Source organism: Chlorocebus sabaeus, chromosome 13, assembly GCF_047675955.1.
Source record: "Chlorocebus sabaeus isolate Y175 chromosome 13, mChlSab1.0.hap1, whole genome shotgun sequence".
Classification (NCBI taxonomy): Eukaryota; Metazoa; Chordata; class Mammalia; order Primates; family Cercopithecidae; genus Chlorocebus; species Chlorocebus sabaeus.
Window position 1 is genome coordinate 78,349,403 of NC_132916.1, and position 27,213 is coordinate 78,376,615.

The window sequence follows — 27,213 nt, forward strand, 5'->3', positions numbered from 1 at the left end:
TTGGACACCATGAAAGTGCTAGAATTTTTAAATAAATATTTTACATTGTGAGACGTGTCTTGAGTGTTAAACACTTTTTTTTCCCCCATAGGGGGAAACTAAACAAATATTTAAGGAGATAGAAACTTGAAGGTCCCCCCTCCTCCCCTCAAAGCTAAAGCGTCTTTGGCTCTGCTTCTAGGACTTCTAGGAACGTGCAATTAATTAAAATCGAAACAACGAAACCCTCGCAGCGTTCAGTTTTCTCCCCCTCAACTGCTCAAGAAAAGTCAGAAGCCGACACTTTTTTCAAGTCTCGAAGTTGCCAGTTGTGAGGCTCCCAAGACGTCTCCCGCACACCCCAGGGACGATTCCGCACGGGTCTCTCCCGTTAGCCGGCGGCCTCGGTGCGGTCGGGCTCCAAGGGGGTGTGTCCCGGCCCGCAGCCACCCGGCGCCCGCCTCCGCCGCGGGCCCACCTGCTCCTCTCGACCGCCGCTGCGCCCGGGGGTCCGCCCGGACCCCCGGACCCCACCCGCGCGGCGCCGCGGGCCGCCCCGCAAGTCCCGCCACCCGCTTCCGTACCCGGCCAGCCCCTCCGCGAGGTGCAGCTGGGACGCGAGCTCAGTTCTTTTCTTCCCTCAGCCCAAACTGCTAGCGGCCCCCGTGGCGGGAGGTATGACCCGCACCCTACCCCCAAGGATGGGGGGCCCAGGCCGAGAAAGGGGGTCCCAGCCCTCCCCCGGCTGCCCGCACCAGCGCCCGCCTCGCACGTCCCCAGCGGCGGCCCGCGTCCTCCATCCAGCCCTTGCAAGACAGGCGTAAAGACTGCAAGTGTCAGGGGAGGGGTACGGGACGGGAGAAGAGCATCCACGGGCCGCCGCCGCCGGCCGCTCCCCCGCCGTTCGGCTAAGGGAGGCCTCGTCGCAGCCGCCGCCTCAGCCGCGGCCGCAGATCTCGCGGTGTTTGCCGGCCGCCGCGCCGCCATATTGTGTGACAGTATTTTGATTTGGACTGGGCTGGCAGAGCCGCGGCGAGAGCGAGCGAGAGCTGGGGGGGTGGGGGGAGGGCAGGCGAGCGCGAGGGGGGTGGGGGCAGAGGGAGGTGGGGAGGCCGAGCAAGCCGGAGCTGAGGATCGGGGAGCGGCGACGCCGCCCAGCCGTCGTTTTTGATCTGCTGCAGCCGCCGGCGGGGCGACCCAGCCCGACCCCCTCCCCTCCCCCTCAGCCAGGCGCGGTGGCGGCGGCGGCGGCCGGAGGGAGTTGGCGGCGGCGGGCGAGCGGAGGGGGCTGAGCGGGGAGGGAGGGAGGGCTGAGGTGTCCCCCCTGCCGGGTGGAACCGGAGGCGGCGGCGGCGCTGGCGGCGGCCGTGGTGGCGGAGGCGGCGGCGGCGACGGTGGAGACGGCTGCCCTAGTGGGAGAGGCGGCGGCGGCGGCGGCCGAGGAGGAGGAGGGGGAAGCGGCGGCGGCGAAGGGTAAGCGGACAGCGCTGCCGGGCCTCGGCGGGATCCCCAGCCCGGCTCTCCCTTCATCGCCCCGCACCCCCCTCCGTCTGGAAGGGGCTCTGCCGCCTCGCGAGGCCCGTGCGGGGCGTCCGCTTCTAACTCACACTCTTCCTCCCTCCGCCTCTTTCCTTCCCCCAGTGGCGAGGCGGAGAGGGAGGCCCCCCGAGTCCCCCAGTCCGGTGGGGGTGGGGAGCATCGGGCTGGGCCTGGGCTCCGGGGCGTCCGTGCGGGGGGGAGGGGGAGCTTCATTGGAATCGTGCGCCGGGGAGAGCCCCGGGTGGGGGAGGGCCCAAGGGGCTGGGGAGGGCCCCTCCCTGCGTCGGCGCCCCCGACCCGCCCCCAGGCATGTGTGAGGTGGGGGCGGGGGAGGAAAAATCTCCTTTTGGGGAGCCGAGGTCTAGTTAAAGATGATTTAGGGGCGGGGGTTTTGGGGGAGAGACACGGGGCAGTTATATGAGAGTCGGGCCAGGGGGAGAACATCGTTCCCTTGCCGATCTTGATTTTCTGCAGCTCTTTGAAGTGGGGGGCAAGCCTTGCTGTGATTATGTGGCCCCATAGATCTCACTGGATGTTTCTAGTTTTCTGTCCCATCAACCTCAAACCCTGCGATTGTGGTTGAGGCAGGGAGGCTGCCAGGGTCTCTTGGCGGTGCCTAACAGGTGACAGGTGGATCTTTCTGTTGCTGATGCTGTGAGATGTTCAGGCAGAGTTGTACACCAAAGTGTCAGAGACCGTGTGAGTTTGTATTTATGTGTTTGGCCATGTTTCATTCCATATATAGTATATTTGAGATGTTAGGTTTCCATTCTTCAAGTCAGCTTAATTGTTGTGGATAAATTCTTCAAATGTTTCTGATAAGAGGGGTTTCCAGGAGAGTGGAGGGAATTTGCAGCTTCACAGGGGTTTCTCCGTAGTTCATGAAATTCAGGCCCCCAGTGCAGGCTGTTGAGTGCCCTTATTCATTGGAAAGTTCTTGAACGCTAAGATCGTATTCAGAGCAACTGTACGGCAATATAATTTTGCATCCATTTTGTCTGTTTTAGGTAAGTTTGTAAAGTGTCTTAATTTTGGGGTCAGATTGATTCACATTTTAGAAAAGGAATTTCGTTTCCGCTTTAGTATACTCTAAAGATTATGATGATCATTATGCAATTCCAGATTTGGCCGGGAAATTTGGTGGGCATGGAATAGAGTATTTGCTTTCAGTTTTTTCACTTCTGCTTACCACACTCTTCATACAGTAGCAGAGTATTGACACCTTTTCAAAAATATCTTTACATTCTTTGTAACAATGAAATCACGATTTTAAACTTTGACGGTTTGAAACTTTAAATTTTGAAACCATGGCAGTTTGTAATAAAGGAAGACTTTTTCTTTTGTTGTATGCTTTGGCTGAGCATTTTAATTAGAAACAATGGGAAGAATTGTTAGATACTTGAGCTATAGGCTAAATTAGGGTACAATTAGTTTAAGGATTCTACTGCTTTTAAAAAACATGTATGGAGCGAATATGTTGAACGATGGTACTATCAATGTGTTAACAGGAAATAGAACAAAAATTCCAGTGATTCAGAACTTCTGTTTGGGTTTTTCCCCCATAAGTCTAATCAGTTTCTAATAGAGGGTGCATAAGTTTTAAATCTTTCAAGAATCAAACTGAAAGTTGAATATATCAATTATAGATGAATAAGTTATCCCTTGCATATACTCCATTATTTTTTTTTTCTCTTGTGTGCATCGAATAACTTTTCCTGAGTTTAAAAGTATTCTCTTAACGACACCCATGAAATGCTACTATTGAATCCCCTTTAGTTAACTGTTTCATAGTAGAACGTGTGCTTTAGTGACTCATTAAGAAGTGGGTAAAATAATGAGAACCTCATCAAATACGTGTTCTCTGAAAAATAAATTTTAACTTAATCCCATTTGATTGAAATCACACCTACGCTTGGTCCTCTATTTAATGGAAAAAAGCACTTGCCTTCAGCTGAGGGTATTGCTAAGACTGGGAAACAATTTTTTTTTTTTTAATTTTGTTTTTGTTTTCTTTTTTTTGTTTGTTTTTGTTTTGAGACAGTCTCGCTCTGTCGCCCAGGCTGGAGTAAGTGCAGTGGTGTGATCTTGACTCATTGCAACCTCCGCCTCCGGTCAAGCGATTCTCCCACCTCAGCCTCCAAAGTAGCAGGGATTACAGGCGCCCACCACCACGTCTGGCTAATTTTTGTATTTTTAGTAAAGACGAGGTTTCACCATGATGGCCCAGCTGGCCTCGAACTCCTGACCTCAGCTGATCCACCTGCCTCGGCCTCCCAAACACCTAATGAAATAAGGAGGTTTTTAAACTCCGCAGTTACGTAAGCAGATCCCCACTTAGGTCAGTATAGAGAATTGCTTCTTTAGTGTTAATAACATCTTACACTTGGGTAAATGTCTTATTACATTTGTGTCTTAACAGAAATAGTTTATTCTACATCCGTAGTTTTCCCAGTAAGGAAAATTTCTTTTCACAAAATACTGTTTAAAATGAAATGTACATATATGTATCTGGGAACGTACTGCATTTTGAAAAGTAAGTATAATGTAGGCTATTTTACTTTATGAGTTACTTGCAAAAAAAGTCCTTGAGGAATGTCTGTTTTCTAAAACAGCATTTTTTTTTTTAGTTATATAAGCAGATCAAGACTAAAAGTTTATTTTTTATCATATTTTAGAATTTTTGCCTTGTTATAGATATTTTGGGGGAAGTTCCTGATAATCTCTTCAATATATAAAGTTCATAAATTAAACTGTAATTGAAAAATTGAAATTGTAATTCCATTATATCTCTCTCTGGCCAGGTTCCCGTGACCCAGAACACTAGTAGCACTTTTCCTTTGTTTCACTTATGTCATCTTTATTTGATCTAATATTGGGTCTCTCTAGAATAGAAGGATTATGAAGTAGTAACAGAGGTACATGTGAAGATTGGGCAAACCAGTAATAAGGAAGAGAGACAGAGGATAAGATGCTAGCAGAGAATTAGATGAAAAGTTTTAGGCAGCTAGGAATGTGGAGATGTGGGCAGCGGTGGCTGCCAAGCACAGGAAAATGATCATGCTGAACTGTATGAAGGAGATTGCCTCTGAACCGTTTCATAGGTTCTGGCACTCTCTATATGTCGTCTTATTTAAAACCCTCTGTATTAAAATGATAAGAATTTGGAGACATTGAAATTATATGGAATTTAAATGTATGCATATTCATGTGTTTTTGCCTCCGACTTGTATTTCCAGTATACTTAAAGTATTTTAACGTTTTGTTTCTGATTATTCTGGTCCTAAAAAATCAAGGACGCTGCTTACTCAGAAAGCTAAAAAACCCGTGTAAGTACTCTTAGGAGTTATACTTTTTATATTTTCTTTAGTTAATCACTAAACTTGATCTTGATAAAACTAAGGAATTAGAGATTGCTAAGAGGGTGCTATCTTTTTCTAAGTATCCCATCTCTCAAAACAGCCTGTTTACTAGCAAGTGGTACTTTACCTACATTCATTCAGCCTCCTAAGAAAAGAAAAAGATGCCAGAATAATGATCACACAGCTCCTACATTGAGGTTATGCATTTTACTTGGATTTTTATTGGCTTATTTTACAGAATATGTTTATTTCCTATTCCTGAAGGAATGAGCACAGTGAGAAGTGTCAGCTGACGAGTAATGTTTCAGGACATCCAAGTCAGAATTATCACAAAGTAAAATTGTGTATGTTTATATGAATAAAAGATGTCTATGAAAATTGATTAAAGTTTTGGCACTTAAAAGTGCATTTGTTCAAAATTTAATTTACATACACCCCCTTACCTTTATGCTTCATAAATGAGGCTTTGCTGAATGTGACTTTTTGATTTGCCTTTTTCATGTTTAATGAAAAACTTTAGTAAGAAATTTTATTTCATTTCTCATCATGTATTCCAGTTAAGAATATGATACCCAGAGAGTGATATCCTGCATAATACAGGGAAAGGAACTAATATTTATTGAATGCCTACTGTGTGCCAAGCTTTTCTTCATTTCAAAAATATTTATTGAGCACTTATTATGTGCTAGGGACTCTTCCAGATGTTGGAGGTGCTGTATTGAAGAACAGACAAAAGGAGCTGTTTTCATATAGTTTACATTTAGTAGTAAAAGACTTAATAAATGAGTACAGTGTAATATGCCTGGGAGTAAACAGTACTGTGCAGAAAAATAAAACAGAAAAGGGAGTTAGGGAATGAACATTACTTATTGATCTTTTTAAAAGCTGTGTAATGGGTATTATCCTTGGTTTCAAAAAGCAAAGCCTATCCCATACATAAAATTTTTGCTTTAAGAATACACTTCAAATTTCAGAACACAATTATATTTGTACTTCAAAGTTAGAGTTTCAACTGCGATTTCCTATTGTTAGTACTTCAGAAAGCTGTTTTATGGCTGGATAGAAAATTGGAATTTTGAATCCCGATTTTGCCACTTACTAGCTTGGCCACTAGATTTGAGACCAGTTACAATTCGTTAGCTTCTCTGAGCTTCTTTTCCTCTGTGTAAAATGGATATGATATCTTTCTTTTTCTGGTGAAGGAACATTGTGTCATATCTTGTTGAATAGGTTGATGAGCTGGATCTCAGCATTTTAACAAGTGAACAACAAATATTGTATAAAATTCCAATTCATGTAAATACTTTAAAAATATTTAGTACAGTGCCTGGCACATAGTAAGTATAGAGTAAATGTTTGCTTTTTGTCATTATTTTACTTGTTAATTCAAAGAATCTGTTACATAAATTATTAAGGAACGTTTTTGCAAAGATAAAATAACTCAAATTGTGAATGGGATTTTTGAGGAAAAGTGGAATAACCATGCAAGTTGCAATACTTATTTTCATGTTTAGACTGGAAGCTCACGAAACAGCACCTCAAGGGCAAAACATGTCTTCCTTTCAGTCTTTACTTCACATTATTTTCAGGGCTTGGCCTGTAGTTAAGAGCTCAAGAAATACTGTGTGTTAAATGTTGAATGGTTCTTAGTGATCATTTTTCTGTAGATTACAGCCCTTTTTGTAGTAAACTACTGAGTCTGAAAAGTGGCTGCACTGGAATCTCTACTTTTAATTTTAAGCACTGAATAAGATATTATTATGCAAAGTCTTTTAAATGCTATTTTTTGAATCTAGCCAGAAGTTCAAAAAATATTCTAGAAATTGAGAGGAAGAAATCAATTATTTGTAGCTAGATAAGTCTTCATTAACCTATTTCTATGATGTTGTTGGCATCAAAGTGAAAAAGTAATATAGCAGTTTTTAAAACAGTAGAAGAAAATTCATGAGTAATTATTTGCTTTTAACTTAAAGAACAAGTTTACCTTATCTTTTTAAGATAATTTCAATGAAAGTGTAGATTTGTCCTGGCTTTATGGATTAAATAGCTTAGTCATTTACTTACAATATTTCCCATGATGCAGGAAATATTGGTGTTTTCACTGAAAAATGAAAACGTCCCACCAGCATCCCACCTCCCATCTTCACAGTAACCGTTCTTAAGATGCTTAAATCTTAGTACCAGTCAACTCTTTCATGTTCTGTTGTAAGTTATCCTCTACCTAAAGAAAATAATTTTAGCTTTCCCCAAACTTAAGTCTTCTGTCAAGTTCTGAGGCTTTTAGTCTTTTACCCAAAATATTTCTTGGATTTTTAAAAAGTTCCCGACAAAGCATGTATTGTGTGCTTTATATTTGAATATGAACAAATAGGGTGAAAAGTATTTCATTTTAGTATTTGGTGTGCCACATTACTATTTTAGAAATCAGATAGAAATACATACAACTGAACATTTTATACTCTTGTAATTTTTTTGTTTCTTTGCTTGTTTTGAACAACAACTGTCTACTACAGGACAGAAATAATTCCTACAAGGTGTCAGGCTTCAGAAAGGAAGTCTGATTTACCTCCAACAAGTACAAGAGACAAGAGAAGTATAAGAATTTGTAGTATTTTAATTGCCTTGTTAAAAGAAAGTGGAATTCTTGTTTCACTTAACAAGAAAAACAAAAACCGGCCTAGTACCGGTGCTCCTAGTACAAGTCACAGAAGCCAGATAGTAAAGTAGAGGTTGGAAAGGTCCTGCAGAGAGACAGAAAGAGAAAGAGAGAGAGGGAGAAGGAAGCAGCAAGAGTATAGGAATGGGGATTTTAGCAGAGATTTTGGTAGAAATATGTGAATGCCGATTGTTAATAGTAGACTTGTCTAAAATAATGTATTTAAGTATGTGTGAAAGAGTAATTTTTGCTCTGTAAATTTTTATTCCCCAGTTTATTAACCATCATCTGAATCATTAAATAATATTATTCATATTTTGAATTTTAGCTTAAAGTTTTACTCTCACATTGATATTAAGGAAAATTATTTTTGACCTTTAATATCTTAATGTTTACCTTTTTAATGTTAGCAAAATTGAGCACATCACAAGTTTGCTTCCTGTCGGTTTGCCAGTGAAGCAGGCCAGAGGTACTGCTTGGCTCATCAGTATAGAGCCAGTGGCAGTTCAGGGGAGTGACTTTCCATTCCTCATCAATGAGAGAAAATACTTGCTAATGCAGATGAAAACTTGAACTCAGCAACTGGATCTTGCAGAACATTGTCCTCAGGCCAGGCAAGTTTTGTTTAGTCAGAGAAATCAACAAAAGCAGTAATTCTGGTATGAACTGGGGCCATGGGGTAGAAGAGACTTTACCTGGTTTTAAACTGTGTAAAATATTCCTTTTTTTTTTTTTTTTTTTTTTTTTTGGAGTGCAGTTACACAATCATAACTCACTGCAGTCTCAAACTCCTGGGCACAAGCCTTCTTCCCACCTCAGCCTCCTGAGTAGCAGGGACAACAAGTGTACACCACTGCACCCAGCTGATTTCTAAAAATTTTTTGTAGAGACAGGATCTCCCTTTGTTGCACAGGCTAGGAAAATACTGCTTTTGATTTTGAGTTGATCTCTTTGTTAATTTGTCAGCTTCTCAGCCCCCACCGCTTTAACTAAATATCTTAACTTTACCATGTTGGGAGTCAGTGAAGTATAGTAAGAAAAGCTGTGGGCTTTAAAACCGTATGAGCCCAAGTTCAAATCTGAGTTCTGTTGCTGACTGTAGCTATGTGGTTTTAGGCATCATTCACAATCTCTGAGCCAAGGAGTTTTCTTCAGAAAAATGGATATAGTATTACCTACCTTTCATAGAACAGGTGAATTCTTGTTCTAGTTACATTAGGATATGTAGTTTAAATAATGGGAAGTAATTTTACATTTGGAATTTTGCTTTGTTAGGTTTTTTCTTTAAGGTATCTGTCCACTTCATTTTTCCTCAGCAAATATAATGAAAAAGAATTTCTATACTTTTTAATTTACTGTAACTCCTTAGACCAAAGATGAAACAAACAGAACATCACCTTTATTTTTTTAACTACAAAATAAACATGCGGATTATTATTTGTATTTTTCTTACCTATTCCTGTGGGAAAAGCTGCATTTTTGATTTGAAATTAGTCCACAAATCTATAATATAGTTCTTTGTAGGAAAAGCATTAGAAAATTGGCATGGATAAGATTTTGAAAACACCTCAAATATGAGATTTAATATAATACTACAAAACTTGTGCCACTTGGATCTGTGTATTTTTCTATTATATTTATGTTTTAAGGGAATGTCTCGCTGTGTTGCCCAGGCTGGACCGCAGTGGCACAACCACAGCTCACTGAGGCCTTGACCTCCCAGGCTCAAGCGATCCTCCCACCTCAGCTTTCCGAGTAGCTGGGATTACAGATGCGCACCACAACTCTTAGCTTACTTTGTATTTTTTGTTGAGGAGAGTTCTTCCTATTTTGCTTAGGCTGGTTTGGAGCTCCTAGGTTCAAGCAATCATCTTGCCTTGGCCTCCTACCTAAATGTTGGGATTACAGGTGTGAGCTATCACACCCAGTCTGTTTTAACATTATAGCAATGGATTTATATTTCGGTAATAAGTTATCTGTATTACTATAGTACCAGGAAGAGTAAACAAATGGTATTATTATGTTAAAATGTTAGTTACACAAATAGCATTCAATACTGATCATTACAGCAAAATAGTCTACAGCAGGTACACTGGTTTACTCAGTAGATTAAGACAAAAATTTTTAGCCTGGGTGACAAAGCAAGACCCCATCTCAAAAAAAAAAACAAAAAAAACTCATTGCGTTTTATTAAGTTCATAGGCTTAGAACATTCTGTAACGTATATACATGAAATCTCTTAGCCTAGAGGTAATAAATACTCTTTAATCTTACACACGTGCAGTTTTTGTGCAATCTGTAAAATAAAACCAGAGCACAAATAGGAGATTGAACCGTTAATCACTGGATAAATGACATGTTATCATGGCAGAAAGAATTGTAAGGTACATGTTGGTCTTTTCAGCCGTGTGTGTGTGTGTGTGTGTGTGTGTGTGTGTGTGTTTTGAGATGGAATCTTGCTCTGTTGTCCAGGCTGGAGTGCAGTGGCACAATCTCAGCTCGCTGCAGCCTCCGCCTCCTGGGTTCAAGCAATTCTCCTGCCTCAGCCTTCTGAGTAGCTGGGATTACAGGCACCCACTACCATGCCTGCTAATTTTTGTATTTTTAGTAAAGACGGGGTTTCACCATATTGGCCAGGCTGGTCTCGAACTCCTGACCTCAGGTGACCTACCCACCTCAGCCTCCCAAAGTGCTGGGATTACAGGTGTGAGCCACCGCGCCCAGCCTCAGCCATGTTTTTTTAAGTGGTTTTTAGCTTTTGCTGTTGGAAAAGTCACATGCAGAGTGAAGTATTATGCACAGAAGTTTTGTTTTTGTTTTGATGAAATGCCATTATTTAGAAAACCTAACATTTTCAAATCCTTTTGGATAGGTCACTTCATATCAGTAATAATTAGGTCAGCAAATTAATTTTGCTTTTTTGTAGTTTGCAAGAGTTTATCTTATGTTCAGCAAAGCTAATACTTGCATAAAAATTTAACTGGGAGAAACTGCCCTTTAAATATTAATATTCAGATCTGTGGTATAAAGCCTATTATATAGATATTTGCTTCCACATTCTTGATATCCTATGGACTATTTTGTCTTTTACGCTTTTCTTTTATACTAGCATTTCCTGGTTGTAGGTTTCTCTTAGTGTTGTCATCATTATAAAAAATAGGCAAGATGGTTGTTTTTTAAAAATTTAGGACAGATTAAATGTTCCTTTTAATTCATTGAGCACAAATTATGGCATAGTTGCTTGGTTAATTTTATTGATTTATTATTTATTTATTTAGAAATGGGGGTTTCGTTATGTTGCCCAGGCTGGTTTCAGTTCCTAGGCCCAAGCCATCCTCTTGCCTCAGCTTCCCGAGTAGTTAGGACTATGTATGGCATGCCACTGAGCCTGGCAACTTGGTTAATTTTTAAAAGGCAATTAGTGACCTGACAAACATGAGCCTCTGCTCTTCAGAAGTTAAGCAGCTGTATGTTGCAGATGTATGTAAGTGTCACAGTTAGGTAGTTACTAGAATTGTGAGAAAATGTGCTCAAGGAACCATCCAAGGGATCCATGTCAAGTAAAAGTTGCTAGAAATACAGATATTTTATAATTTGCGTTGAGAGGAACTGTTACTGTTTACCCTATGCTTAGCATGTACCTGAATTATACTTGACTGAAGTACTGTTTGCCACTCTTAGGGTGATTTTATAGGAAATGGAAATATAAGCACATGGAAATGGGGATTTCAGAAGAAAATTCCCACTTCCACATATGACGATTCTGCTTTTTTGCGTATAAAAGTACATTGACACATGTTGAATGCCCTTTGAGATTTGTCTAGCTAAGGTAATTGTTTGGCCTGCATGAGACATACTCATTCTCTTCATGAGATATTTCCCCTCATGAACAATGCCATACATTTAAAGGATGACAGAGCCATTGCTGTAATTTTACAAGTGGAACAAGAAGTAAGTACTCTTATTGAAGGTAATTAGTTCATGGGAAGATTGAAGTGGTGATCCTAACCAAACCAAGCTATTTATCAGTACATCAACTTTTATAGAATATAAAATTATCAAAAGAACAGAAACTCCATAGAGCGTATTTCATATGTCCTCTATGACATGCTTATGCAGAATAGCTGTCTAACTCAAGAAATCTTGCCTTACTCATTCTTCCATTGTGTCTCATCTCTACATTCTGTTTGTTTGAGACGGAGTCTGCTCTGTCCCCTAGGCTGGAGTGCAGTAGTGCAATCTCAGCTCACTGCAACCTACACCTCCCAGGTTCAAGCATTCTCCTGCCTCAGCCTCCCAAGTAGCTGGGACTACGGACACATGCCACCACACCCAGCTAATTTTTTGTATGTTTAATAGAGGTGGGGTTTCACTGTGTTAGCCAGGATGGTCTCTCTCTCCTGACCTCGTGATCTGCCCGCCTCAGCCTCCCAGAGTGCTGGGATTACAGGCGTGAGCCACTGCACCCGGCCTCTACATTCCTTATTATTCAAACTGCCTTACTTATCCAATAGTTTTGAGTTCCTGCTGTGTGCCTATACTTTGCTAGGTCAAAGGGGTGGACAGATGTGTAAGATACAGTTCTTGTCCTTAAGAGACATATGTACAAACAAATGTGATATACTGTGACAAATGCTGTGACAGGGTTAAACATAAAATACTTTAGGAATCCATAGGAGGTAGTATCTCCTATGGATAAGGATTAGGCAGTATCTCCTATTCAGTAAAGGATGAAAGGATATGACAGGGAAATCTTCCTAGGAAAGGTGACACTTAATCTGAGTGTGTATCAGATAGGCAAGGAAGAGAGTTACAGGTTGCAGTTAGAGAGGTCTTTTTAGACAGAGAAATACCATGCATGAAAGATGGAGGTAGGAAGGTCCACATGTACACTGTAACTGTGAGTAGTTCTACAGTGCATTAGGTACCAGTGGTGGGTTAGCTGAAAGTGAGGTGGAAAATTAGAAAAAAGAGCATTAAGATATCAGTATACTCCATAAAGGAGATTTGACTTCATCCTTCAAATGATGGAAGACAAGTTCTTAAATTAACATTCTAGAAAGATTCTCTGGCTGTAGTGCACAAAATACTTTAGAAAAGAGCCAGGCTTGGGAGGAAGAGGCAGGCATATAAGTATCTATTTGAGAGTTGATTAGGACCCGAATTGAGGCACTGACAATGGGGTAATTAAGAAGTATAGGTAATGTGTTTGAGAAGGAAATATTGAATGTGAAGTAAAGCAGTGAAGATCGCACATGCCCTGGCTTGAGTTCCTGGGTGCATAGTTGTGATGGTGATATTCACCAATACATAACAGACCAGGGTTGCAACAGGTAAGGAAGACGTTTGAGTTCTGTTTATTAATTTTAAGGTTCTGTGAAGGAAGAAGAAGACTTCACTTTATATGGAGGAGATAGAGAAAGCTTCTCTGACTAGATAACATTTGAGCAGGTACATGAATGAAAATAGAGGCAGTAGCAAATGCAGTGACCTTTAAGTGGGATGTGCTTGCCATCTTCTAAGAGCAGGAAGGCAAATATAATTGGAGCTGAGCGGGGTTGTGGGGAGGAAGTAGGGTAGATGATACCCAACTTTGTATGCTGTTCATGTAGGGTGTTTGGATTGTGATAAGGACTTTAGATTTTACTCAGGATGGGGTAAGAAGTCACCAAAGGGCTTTAAGATAAAATCTAATTTGTATTTTCCCCCCTCACTTCTTAGAACATTATTTCTTGGCATTTGTATGTGTGTGGTTCTGTAACATTATTATGTATATGTATAAATTCATGTGACCTTCACAATTAGGTTTTAAAACTGTTTCATCATAAAGAGACTCCTTTGTTTTACCCCTTAAGTTTCACCTTTCCTTCCAGCCTTAACTCCTGGCAACCGCTTATCTGCTTCTGTTCTCTATCACTGTAATCGTCACTTCAAGAATGTTATATAAATGAAATCATACATGATGTTACCTTAGGAGATGGGCTTTTTTTCACTCAATATAATCCCCTTGAGATCCTTCCAAATTGTTGCATGTATCAATAGTTCATTCCTTTTTAATGCTACATGGATGTACCACAATTTGACTTTGGAATTTCCAACTTTGGGTTGTAAAAATAAAACTGCTGTGAACAGCTTTTATAAGATTTTATGTGAAAATACGTTTTCATCTCTGTAGGATAAATTCCCAAGAGTGCAGTTGTTGGGTTGTGTGATAAATGTATGTTTAAGTAAGAAACTGCCAGACTTTTCCAGAGTAGCTGTACCATTTTACATTCCCACCCCCAGTATGTGAAAAACCTACAGTTTCTCTGCATCTTCCCCAGCATTAGTATTGTCAGTATTTCTTATTTCACCCGGTCTAATAGTATATAGTGACCATTAATTTGCATATCCCTAATGGCTAATGATGTTGAACATATTTTCATGTGCTTCTTTGCTGTCTACGTATCCTCTGTGGTGAAATGTGTTCATGCCTTTTGCTCATATTCTAATTGAATTGCTTTGTTTTCTTGTTGAGTTTAGAGAGTTCTTTACACATTCTAGATCCAAGTCCTTTGTTGAATACGTGATTTACAAATACTTTCTCCTAGTATGTGGCATGTCTTTATATTCTCTTAACAGGGTCTTTTGCAGAGCAGAAAAAAAATTAGCTTTGATGAAGTTCATTTTATGCATTTTTTCTTTTATGGATTGTGCCTTTCTTGTCAAGTCTGAGAACACTGGCTAACCTTAGGTCCCAAAGAAAAAAGACTATCCTTCCTTTATTGAATTGCTTTTGTACCTTTGTCAAAAATCAGATAGTCATAATTGTGAGGGTCTATTTCTGGATTCTCTGTTCTGTTCCATTGATCTTTGTGCCTGTCCCTCCACCAATACCACACTGTTTGATTACCATAGCTATATAATGTCTTAAAATTAGATAGTGAAATTCCTCCAACTTCATTCTCCCTTTTCAGAATTGCTTTAGCTATTCTAGTTCCTTTCCATGTGAAATTTAGAATCTATAACAATGTCAGTTTCGGAGAAATTGATATTTTTATTTTGTTGAGTCTTCAATCCATGAACATGGTATGTCTCTTATTTAATTCTTTTATTTCTTTTGTCAGCATTTTTTCATTTCTAGCGTAAAAATCCCATGCATATTTTGTTAGATTTATACCTAGATGTATATTTTTTAGAACAATTGTAAGTGATACTGTGTTTTCAATTCTGATTTCCAATTGTTCATGTCTAATATGTGGCAGTATGGTTGGTTGGTTTCTGTGAGTGGACCTTATATTCTGAGAGTTTACTAAATTACCAGTTTTAGGAGGTTTATTTTGTAGATTCCTTGGGTTTTCTGATGTGCCTGTGCATAGAGACAGTTATTTACATTTTTTTCTTCACAATCTGTATGCCTTTTATTTCCTTTTCTTGCTCTGCTACTTGCAATGCTGTTTCATAATAGTGGTGAGAGCTGACAAGCTTGTTTCTGATCTTAGTGGAAAAGCATTCAGTCTTTCACCATTAAGTATATGTTAGCTGTAGGTTTTTTGTAGATGCTATTTATCAAGTTGAGAAAATTCCCTTTTTATTCCTACTTTGTTAAGTGTTTTTATCATGAGTAGGTCTTCAATTTTGTCAAATGCTTTTTTTCCTACATCAGTTGGTATGGTCATATGACTTTTCTTCTTTAAGCTGGTAACTAGTGGTAACTTACCTTTTTAAATATTCACTCTGTTATGTGTGGAGTAGACTTTGGAGATAGAGCAAAGATTTAAATAGGGAAAATATATTAGAAATTGTTGTCTTACTCTAGATAAGAGAGGATGGTGGCTGGGACCAGGACAGTAATAGGAAAGGGTGAGAACAGATCAGATTTTGGATATGTTTCAAACTCTGTGTGGGAAGGAATTGCTGATGAATTGGATCTGAGGCATAAGAGAGGATTCAAGGATGACAAGAGATTTTTGGCGCAAGCAATTGGAAGTATGGAGTTGCCATTGACTCAGTTTGGGAGCGTGGTAAAGTAGCAAGTTTAGACTGAGCAATCAGGAGCCTTTTTTTTGGACGTGTTAACTTTGAAATGCCTTTTAGACATATAACCGGTGATATCAACTAGGCAATTCATTCAGTATAATGGAATTCAGGCAAGAGATTCAGACTAAAAATATGAATTTGGGAGTATCAGTGGAGTTGATGTGAAAGAAGTTACAGTGGTATTTGTTTAAAACTATACCTGTGACTGCTGTCTAGTTACTGTAATTTCAGATTTATGAGCAAAAAGCCAGACTCTTCTAACATGTGAAAGAGCTTTGTGAAAATTTGGATTAGTTCTGCTGTGTATGTGACATGAAATGCAACAGAAATTATGGGATTGGGAGGTGATTTGGGGGTGTATATTTAATATGTACTTAATCATACTTATTTGATAGGTAAATGGCTGTAATAGTGGTCATCTAATAGTGTCTTACTAATTTTTAGAGCTTTGCCCTAAATCTTTATAAAATGAAGTAACTACATGTTGTGGAAAGAAAGGGTTTGACACTGTTATTAAGTGCCCGAATGACTTTCTGTGGCAACATTTATCTTACAGATAAAAACAGCCAGAGAGATAAATGAAAAATAAAGATGAAGAACAGGAATGTAAAATAGCTAGCAAGGAGAGGTTTAGGCCAGAAATACATCAGTAAAGGGAGCAGGTCAGTCTTAGTCACAGAGAATTTGTAGAAAGACATATCTTCTGAGTCCCGCTCTGACCATGTTTACTTTAAATTAATGTAATTTGGAAAATTTTTAAAATGCCACACGTTTTTTCTGTTGTAACTGATTATTAGCTCCAATAATATTTCCTTATTGATAATTTATATCTTTCTAGCACTTTGTTTTATTTACCCCCATTGCAAGATTACCATGTTGTATTCTAATTATCTATTTACCTTTCAGTTTCTCCCACTAAATGTCGGTTTTTGTAGCATGAGTATGATACCTTGGCACTTGAGTGCTCAGTAAATATTTGTGAATGAGTGGACACAGACTACTAGAGTTTAAAGCTAGTAAACTTGATTGTTTTCAAAAGTAAATGAGTTTTTGGGATTCTGGAGTACAGGTTGTGGCTGAATGTCTTTCTGATGCTTCCAAACAAGCATTCTACCCCCAGAGATTGCACCCATACATAGCAGCGTCCCCAACCCAGGATTAGTGAGGCGTACATTTTTGCCTCTCTTTTTTCTCTTTTCCCTAGTGGTAATGGATTTCTGCAAATTCATCTAAACTTTGGCCCAGATTTCTGGTGTTGAATGGAGTACACATTGCAAATAGTTGGCTAGGTTTAGAGTTGAGTCCGTAATAGCATGTCTGCTAGGAAATTTCTTGTGCACATTTTAAAAGAAAGGAATGTTCATCGATCTTCTACCCAGTCCTTCTGCCCATTTTCAGGTAGGTGGTAGATGTATAGGCCAAGTTTCTCTTCAGTGTTTTTATATACCTTTTCACTTTTGAGCTTTACAAGACAAAAATACCCTTAGCCCTTATTATTCCAATGCAGATTTAAATATTAGGAGATTCGGTACTTTTAAAACCACATATTTTTTTATTTCCAGATCCATTGTGTGTGTGTGTGTGTGTGTGTGTGTGTGTGTGTGTGTGTGTGTGTCTGTCTGTCTATATGTCTATATGTGTGTACAGATACATATGTTGTGTTAGTCCATGGCAAATTAGTAAAGTTTGTAAGAAGAATGTCTTTCTCTTACAAACTTTGTATTGGTGTATTGTTGACACCAACATAGTAAGAATGTTCAAGTGCTTTGCATTAAGCGTTTCAGACACTAAGGAAAGGGAACTGTATAAAATAATTCTTTTTCTAGTAGGACAGAACTGTGTAGTTAACTGAGTCTCATATAGAGGTACCTGCCTCACATGATTATTGGGAGCATTAAATGAGTGAATGCATTGTAAGTCATTTGATCTAGTGCCTAGCACTTAGTAAATGTAAGCTATTAATAGAAAATTTATTGCTATAAAATTATAAAAATAATAAACTTTAAACTTCATAATCATTTTTGTTATAACTCTTCATTTGGCTTTCTTGATACCATTCTTCCCAGCATTTTCTCTGCCTAATTTTTCTGACTTACTGTAAATTCTTCATCCTCAGGTCTCCTCTCTCTTGCCTTTTTTTCGTTGTTTTTTTTTTTGCGGGGGGGGGGGGGGTTTGTTGTTGTTTCCTACGTCAGTGTCAACACCTTCTGCTGAAACTCACTACAGCCTATCTCTACAAAATCTCTTGCCTTTCTTAGGGAGGAAAGTGACATGATTCAGCCAGTATTTTAGGAAGCTAGCCAAGTTTGTTACCACTGTGGAATACAGTTTAGAAAGGCTTAGCCAGGCATGAGGCCTGTAATACCAGTGACTTGAGAGGCCGAGGCAAGAGGATTGCTGAAGCCAGGAGTTTGAGACCAGCCTGGGCAACATAGCAAAACCCCATCTCTACTAAAAATAAAAAAACTAGCGGTGCAGGTAAGGTGCCCCTGTAGTCCTACCTACTCAAGAGGCTGAGTTGAGAGGATCGTTGAGCCCAGGAGTTCGAGGCTGCATATCTATGATTACACGACAGCACTCCAGCCTGGAAAACAGAGCAAGACCTTGTCACTTAAAAAAAAAAAAAAAACTTTTTAAGAGTAGAACAGGCAGTCAGACAAGAGGTTATGGTGTTAGGTGGTTGCCCAGGTAACAGATACTTGAACAAGGACATTGTGGTGGAATAGAGAAATTTTTGTGGGAGTAATCAGTGACACTTTGCCATTGATTATATGTGGAGAGGAAAAGAATTGAGAACTCTGAAGTTTCTAGCTTTAGAAGCATGTCATTTATAATTAACAGAGAAATACATTAGTGAGTAGGAGGCAGTGAGTTGAGTTTTGGACAAGATAGCTTTAGGTTGCCAGCATGGTATTGTCAGGCTATTAGTTTACTTGCTGCAGTCCCACCCCTCCCTTCCACCTCCCTCCCTCACTCACTCACTCACTGAATTCCATTGCTATTAGTCTAAGAACTTCCCTTTAGGAAAAGTAATTTTTTTTTAGTCACAGTCAGGAGTAGAGCTTGAAATGTGTGGAGACCAATTCCTCATTTCCTACCCACATTCTCATTATCCTCTTTTGCCCTGTTTCCCCAGGGAAAAAAGATTAAGATTATTTAGAATAATACCTACTACCATCATTACTACCACCCCACCCTCCAGGAAATTGGTAGAAAAGTTTGTGTGTGTATACATACATATATTTGAAACAGTGTATTACTGTATCACCCAGGCTGGAGGGCAGTGATAGAGTCATAGCTCGCTGCAGCCTTAACTTCCTGGGCTCAGCCTTAACCTCCCACCTTAGCCTCTCAAGTAGCTGGGACTACAGACACCAGCCACCATGCCTGGCTAATATTTTTTTTTTCTAATTTTTTTGTAGAGGCAAGGTTTTGCTGTGTTGCACAGGCTAGTCTCGAACTTCTTGGCTCAAGTGATCCTCTTGCTTTGGCCTCCCAAAGTGCTGGGATTACAGGTATGAGCCACTATACCTGGCCTAGTGTTTTATTTTTATATCAAATAAACGAAGCAACTTGGCAGGGCTCTTTGAAGAAAAATGCAATTTTATGAAGTGTTTCTGATTAAACTATTAATAAGCAGAGTAACACCTCATTCATCTAGTATAGTTAGGTAGTAAGTACATAAAATGATTGAAACTTACCCCAAATCTATCGAGATTTTATAGAGATTTTACAATATATTATATATATTGTGTGTAGGTAAATATAGATATTCACACCTCCAAATCTATTTCTTTATAATGTTTCACATACTTTGCTGCTTTCTGAAATAGTAACACCTCCTCCCCTCCCCACCCTTTTACCCTGCATAATAAACCTTTTCTGGAAGATAGAAATAATTTTTTGTTTCAGGGCTTCAGAATGCGTCAGGAACCCCAGGTTCTAGTCCAAGGCCTGGCACTAAGTTACTATATGAGAACTGAATCATAGACTCTAGAACAGTGCCTGGCATGTAGTAGTGCTTAACCAATATGTTTGGAATGAATTATTGTCTCGTGCTGACTTTAGTGCTCCTTCCTTGATTTATTACTTGGAATACATTGCAGCCTAGTAAATAAGCTTCTGGGTTCTTAATTAAATAGGAGTATCTAGGTTCTGATAGAGGTGAACTGTAAGCATAATTTATGTCTGTTTTAACTCCTCAGTGGAACTTGGCTTATCTTGATGTGTTTTCTGGTGCTGAAAGTTGCCAAACAGATGATCTTCTGTGCTTGATTTATTGGGGGCACTTGCTGAGTACTTTATATGTACCTACATTATGTATAGGCAGTGTTCTAAATGTAAGCACATAGCACATGTCTCCGGGGATCTTATAACTTACAGGTAGAGACACAGAAGTAGAACTATGTAAGAAAATAATTAAATGTTGAATCATAAAGCATTGACCTACAGCTACATTAGTAGTTCTAGGAAAAGATACATGTGGGCTAAAGCGGGATAAAAATAATTCAAGTAGAAGGTGAAATTGGAATTGGTTTTGAAGAGGTAGTTAAGATTTTGATAAGCCTCTAGATGAAGACATAACTTTCTAAGCAAGGGCAGTAGCATAGTAAGCAAAGAAAGGAAAGTGTGGATTGAATATGTTCAGACAAGCCTGCCCAGATTCCTAAGGGCGTGGGGACTGCTGGGAAATAGAAGCAGGTGAGTTTAATAGAGTAGTTTTAATCTGCACGACCCTGAAGGGATCCAGGGATAGAATTTAGAGGGCTGCATGCATTTAGATGAGAAAAAAAAAAATGACATCTTTATATTTTTATTAACTTTGAACTGAAATTTAGCATTTCCTTTTAATGAGAGTTTAAGCGGCAGACTACAGTAGTATTAGCAGTACCTGTATCTTTTTATTACTAATAGAAAAAGCACAGATATTTTCAGATTACTTTACAGTTGATATCTCTAAATATATTTTATGCATATTACTACTTCAAAATTATGGTTTTTGTTAGACTCCCGCTAGATTTTATTGTATTATTACTAAAGAAGCATATGTATAAATATATCACATACAAGGTTTTTAAAAACACTTGATAACTGTTTCAGTATAATCGGTTTTCTTGGTAATATATATTTTATTTTATGCATTTAAAACCATACTTTCAAAAACAACTATATTTTAGTAAAACTGGTTTTCTTTATAATCTTAGGTATTGTAGTTTATGTATTTAAAACCACTCTGAGGGGGGGACTCTGTAGCTTTCTTCAGACTACCAAAGGGATTCATGACCCCTGATCTAGTGGAACCAAACTGGAGAAGGCAATGAAAACCACACTGAGGGAGTTGTAGCTGAAGAGAAATATCGGCCCCCTGCAACCTCCACCTCCCAGGTTCAAGTGATTCTCCTGCCTCAGCCTCCCTAGTAGCTGGGACTACAGGTGTGCACCACCACGCCCAGCTAATTTTTGTGCTTTTAGTAGAGACGGGGTTTTGCTGTGTTGGCCAAGCTGGTCTCAAAACTCCTGAGTCAGGTGATCCACGTGCCTCGGCCTCCCAAAGTGCTGGGATTACAGGCATGAGCCACCATGCCTGCCCTCAGTAATTACTCTTGAAATTTGTTTAATTGCTTTGTTTATATTTTATATAACTGTAGGCATTTACTTTACAATTCATAAGTAATAAGGCTAATTTTTTTCTGTGTTAAACTTTTATTCAGATTCTACTGACATATTATTTGAACTTTATGTTTTTCTTCTATTAAATAAGGGTGTTGGACTAGATAATCTGTAAGGCTCCTTTCAACATCAGATCTATGATTCAGAATCTTTTAAGTTTCATCAAGTAGAATAAAAAGCTTAAACTACAATTTAAAGGAGATTCTCCTTAGATTATGCTGTGAGTGTAAATAAGATGCCAGAGGAACAAGTGAGAGAATGAATGTTACAACTTTACACCTACATCCTTTTGGCAAACGTTAATAAGAGGCATAGAAATAAGAATTCTAAGAAACTAAAATGCAGAGTGTTGACCGGAAAAGAAGTTTTCAGAAAGAAAAGTATTAGTAATGTAGAGCTAGTACAATAAAGAAGGAACCTTGGACATGAAGTTAGAAAGCTACAGATACATTTCTGGTTTTAACTTTGCTGCTTATTGGAGTTTTGATAATGGGTAAAAATTACTCAATATGTTTTTTTAAAAGAGTAAAAGCAAATTCATTATAATTTGTAAATAACATTGTATACCTAGAAAAGCCAAGAGAATCAACTGAAATATTGCTGTCAGTAATGAGATTTCAGTAGGATGACTAGTTAAAAAACTTAAAAAGGAATGGTTTATCTGAAGTGGTTTTTTTACTTGATGGTCTTTAAACTGAAAGCCTATCCATATGGGTTACTGAATGGAAATCCTCAAACTTAAATACCCTTTCCCCTTCTTTCTGTGGAATACAGTAATTCAGTCTTATCTAAGTTTTAGTATATTTTGAATAAGACACTTCCATGTAAACTTTTTAAAACTATTTTAAAATAAAGTTGTGGCAGAGAATACACTTAAAACGACTATAAGGAAATCATTTTTAAAAATTCCTTGTGGCTTGTGATACTTGATCTATTACTTGGTAATGTTAGGGTGTAATCTGATCTTTGAGCCTTGTTTGGTAAATAATAATTTTGTGTGGAACCTACTGTTCTATCAGTAAGAGGAAAATTATTGCCCATATATAAGGCTTTTGTTTGCCCTTAAAACATTCCCTGACTTAAAGACCGAATTATATCATGCATTGATTGCTTGTATGTTTTTTTAAAAAGCATTATACCGGATCTATATATAACTTTTTAACAAGAGGTGTGTTGACAGAAGTATTTTATACTTTACTTGGAAGGAGAAGAATTCCATGTCGTCTTGTTTACTACTAACTCTTTTTATATCCTAAATATAAATTGTTATATTTTTATTTATCATCAGCTCTCAAAATTGACCTCTCTCATATACTCACTTTGTGGCTATTCTGGAAGATAATCAGTTATATGTCTTAGAATGTGATTATAGTTGAATTATTTAAACTGAAAGCCTGCTACCTAGTTGTTTGCTTTAGCATCTGTGAAAATGAAAACTTAAGTATACCCACATGTTTAGAACAGGAAAATATGTTACATTCTTTAATAATGCAGAAAAATATATTGAATGCCTATATGTGCCACACTGTTAGGTGCTTTACATACACTTTAGCTAAATCTCATGGACAGTACAGCAGGGTGGGTAGTGATATTCCATTTAATAGAAGGGAGATTTCTGCAGTTTAAATTCAAGGCCATACTGAAGTCAGATCTGAACTTAGACTTCTGTCTCGCAGAATTCTTTGTCCTATAATGTGCCATCACAATAGATGGGAAATTTATATTTTTCACAAAAACTACTTTTACTCTGTTTTGCTGTTTATATTGCTAGTTACTGGAAATGCAGGGAGTTCAGTGTTTGGATCTTTGTCTTCACTACTTTTTTTTGTCCTATTATAATTTTCACAATATCTATGATCATTTGAGAGTAGAGGAAAATTCTATTTATTTTGACTCCTGTGGGATTAGTTTCTTAGAGAAATTCCTAACGGTACCAGCCTACCAAGCATAAGGACATCATTTCCAGGTTTAGTAATCAAATAGTACAACATTCAACCATTTGTAATATCTTATCATTTCTGTAACCTTCATAGTTCCAAGTTTGTTTTTGGTTTTTGTTTTATATGGCCCTAACAAAAATTTTTAAAAAAAAAAATCCATTGAATCTATTTTGGTAATGGAAAAAAAAGATTTTCCAGTGCGGTTTAAGAACCACATCTTATGAGCTGTTCTTTGCCTCCCTCTTTAAGAATTACCAAGTATTTTTAAAAATTGGAACGTAACATTTAGTTCATTGCTTGGATATATCTAAAGCATTTCTTTAGAAACCCCTGGGAATTGATCGTAGGAAATCAGGGGAGCATTTAGAAGATGATTGGAAATACGATAGTGAAAGGGAAGAGCAAAATGACCTGAAAATGAGGACTTTACATTTCCAATTTTGGATTTTGTTGTTTTTCTCTTTCTGTTAGAGTTACTCTGTGGTCTCCTGTTGGACAGTCTGTTGCTAAAAGCCATTAGAGATTTCATAAAAACTACTGTTTTGAGTTGCTGGAATTGAGAGTCCAGAATAGCGTTGGGTAGGTTAAAATAATGACTTAAGTAAACCGCATCCTTGGTAACTTGCAATTTAAGAGACCCACTTTCCCTTCAGAATATTTTATGTGAGACTTTGGGGACTACCTTACTGCTATTACATCTCATAATGTTATCTGGTCACATTTCTTGTTCTGTCTACCTCTAGTTTACTCTAGTTTCTCTTCTGCTTTCAAGGCTCCAGACCCAGTTCCTGGACCTGCCCTGGAAAAGAAGTATCCCGTAGAGATGAGCTCACTGCAGTTACTTAATTAACAATTTGTAAGCTGCAAAAATGGCAATGGGCCAACCAAGAACAGCTACAATTTGAATTTTTCTATTTCCAGGTATGCTAAAGTCCATGGCACCAGTCAAGCTTAGCCTGTGTAACTGCCTTATTATTAAATCTATAGTAACTAAAACTTGACTTTCAAAATGTATAGTCATCTTGCTTTAAAGTATAGTAACACTAACATCTAGGTAACATGCAGCTAGTACTGAGTTTAACATACCTTTTGCCTGAATATTTCTAATTTAACTTGTTTGCTAGTATTAGCAAACTAATGCAAAAATGTAAGAAAAATAAATTTGAAATGCTATTGAGTGAAGCCCTATAAACATACAAAAAAAAAAATTGAAAAACAACAACAACAAAACTGCCTTCCTTTAAAAAGTTTACATTGAGTACAAGCAGTATAGGGAATTTGATTAATGAAACTACTTCCCTCTTCCTGAGATCCTCAACTGTTCTACACTACTAATGCCTTTACCTAAAAAGTTAATATATTTGTACATGGCGAAACCCCGCCTCCACTAAAAATGCAAAAAAATCAGGCAGGCACGGTGGCCTGTGCCTGTAGTCCCAGCTGCTTGGGAGCCTGAGGCATGAGAATCACTTGAACTCAGGGAGTCGGAGGTTGCAGTGAGCTGAGATTGTGCCACTGCACTGCAGCCTAGGCAACAGAGTGAGACTCCGTCTCAAAAAAAAAAGTTAATATATTCTTCAGTAATTGGAAATTATACATATTATTTCTGGATAGAACCAAGCAATGTTTTATAGTACTTTACCTGAAGAATTTAGCTATATTTTTAAACTAAGTGTATAACTAATATTTGCTAATTTTTTTACTTGATTACCCAAAAGAAGCTAGCCAAGGAAGTTATAAATAGTCGCAATCATCCTGAAGTGTAACAGCAAAACCAAAAACTGAGGTTTCCTAATGCCTTAGATTTTAACCAAGAGAAAGCTACTCATGAATGGCTAGAGGGCCAAGATCAATTAGCTTTTAAGGATATTCCTTTTACCAATTTATATAGATGCAGAAACAGAATCCCTGAAAGATGAATTTATTTACTAGATGGACAGATAATCATACATGTCTTTTGATTTTAAAGTTCAGTTCATCTAGGTTAGAGATTACCCAAAATTGAAGAGGAATTTTGTATCCCAATTGTGAATTTAAAAGGCAATCCTAATATTCTAGCATGTGCTTAACTCCTTCCTTATATCCCTTTCTGTAGTATTAGTGCATAATGAATTTAATATCTAGCAATTTAGTCAGTGTTAGTTCACTGATTGTGTGCCACATTATTTGTTTGGTGTTGAAAGAATTATGTGTCACTGAGTGTTTAATTAGAGCTGGAAAGGGAACTACTAGTTAGGGTCATTACCACTGTTGTGTGAATTGAAGTAGAAATTAAAGAAGGAATTACATATGAATATCAAGTCTTAGTTATTTTCAGTGGTGCTATTAATGGTGAAATTTTTCTCCATTATTCAGTGTAAATTGTGTGTACAACAGTATGCTAGACACAGCAGGAATGTAGAAATGAATAAACCTTGTTTTAGTGAGCTTACAGACAAGTAATATGAAAGTGTCATAATAGAGATGCATACAGCATACTTAAAAGTACTGGAGAGAATCAGCTTTGTGGAGAAGGTAATGTTTTTACTGAACCATGAAGGATAGATGGAATTCTTTAGAGAAAGTGGCAAGAGTATTTCTAAGTTATGAAGATGAAAGTATTTAATATATTATAGAAATTGTGAGCAGTCCAGTATGCATAGAGAATAGATGGATAAAGGGGTGTGATGGGAGATGGAGCTATGACATGTTTTTGAATGTCAGATGAAGGAGTTTGGACTTTAGTAGGAATGGGAATCTGTTGAAGATTTCTCAGAACTGGCGTTAAATCAGTGAATCTTTTGAAAAGCTGACTACTGTAGAGTGAAGGTTGCATTGATGAAGTTAGAGGTTAGGCAGTAGTAATGCCTAATAAGGGACGTTTACTCTGTCAGGCATTGTGTAAAGAGTTTTACCTTCAGTTTCTCACTTAATCCTCACTACAGGAATATTGTAAAAAGTAACTGAAATAATACATGTTTAAGGCATTTAGCACAGGACTTGGCTCATAGTAAGTGTAGAACCAAAGTGATTATACTCTAGGCTCAGAGAAAGCAGTGTGTCTTGTCCACCATTGTGTATGATAGTACGATAACTTTCCATAAAGATGCTGTGTTTAATGGGGGACTCTTACATTTAATAGTAACAATAAGCCTACTTCTCTTTCTACCACCCCTTACCTCTTTCCTTTAATTAATTAAACCATCTCATTGGTAGATGTGTAATACTTAGTTTAAGTGCTTGAGTAATAAATAGTTCACCTTGAGGTAGCCTTTAGGTAAAAAAAAAAAAAAAAGTCACCTGGCTTCTTTGTTTTACACAAGGATTACAAATTATGACACTAAGCTTAGACATGGTTAATCATGGATGGACCTACATATATAAATTCATTAAGTAACATTTAAGTTAGAAAGTAACTGTAAATCTCATCTATCAAGCATCCTGATGATTGGTCAGTGCTGCAGCTGTAAACTGCACATCCATAACAGTTTTAGCATAGACAACACAGGCTTTGAGTTATTTGAAAGTACCTGTGGTTGGCTAATACGGTTACTTTCAAATAACTCATTCTGTTCTATTCTTACTCTATCTACATATCAGAATACAAGTAATGTTGTGAAGAAATATGTAAGGAATAACTTTATAGTAATGCATGAATATGTATTATTATAAAAATTGGAACAGATGACTAAACCTCCTTGGAATACCTTTCATCCATGTGTCATTCTACTCAGCCGCCTCTCTAGAATAATTAGTGTGTGTATACTTTCAGAATATTTCCTATACAGTCATATAAAAATATCTGTTTAAAATACATCTATTTTCAGCATCATAGGAAGGGACAAAACATTTTTTAAAAGCTTTTTAATATAATACATCTTTTGTGTATCTTTATTTTTACACAGAAGGTGTTATACATGGAATCTGCATCTTGATTTTTTTTCAATCAATAATATCTTATAGGTCCATATAATTATTTGGATATCATATTCCACTAAATAACAATAACAACAACAAAACAGCTGCATGGTGTTCCTTAGTGTGGCTATGCAATAGTGTACTTATTTATTCC

The 27,213-nt window shown here is 38.1% G+C and overlaps 1 protein-coding gene across 3 annotated transcripts in view; it reads left to right on the forward strand.

The window, feature by feature from the left end:
* Nucleotides 1-1,076: 1,076 nt before the first annotated feature.
* The window catches only part of TAB2 (TGF-beta activated kinase 1 (MAP3K7) binding protein 2), a 91,013-nt gene continuing 64,876 nt past the window's right edge, over nucleotides 1,077-27,213 (forward strand). For 2 of the 3 annotated variants that reach the window (XM_073022564.1, XM_008006697.3), the window contains exons 1-2: nucleotides 1,077-1,452; nucleotides 23,935-24,083. The gene's annotated coding sequence lies outside the window, so the exon portion shown is untranslated. The remainder of the gene's footprint in view (nucleotides 1,453-23,934; nucleotides 24,084-27,213) is intronic. The other variant, XM_038002280.2, reaches the window with a different exon arrangement.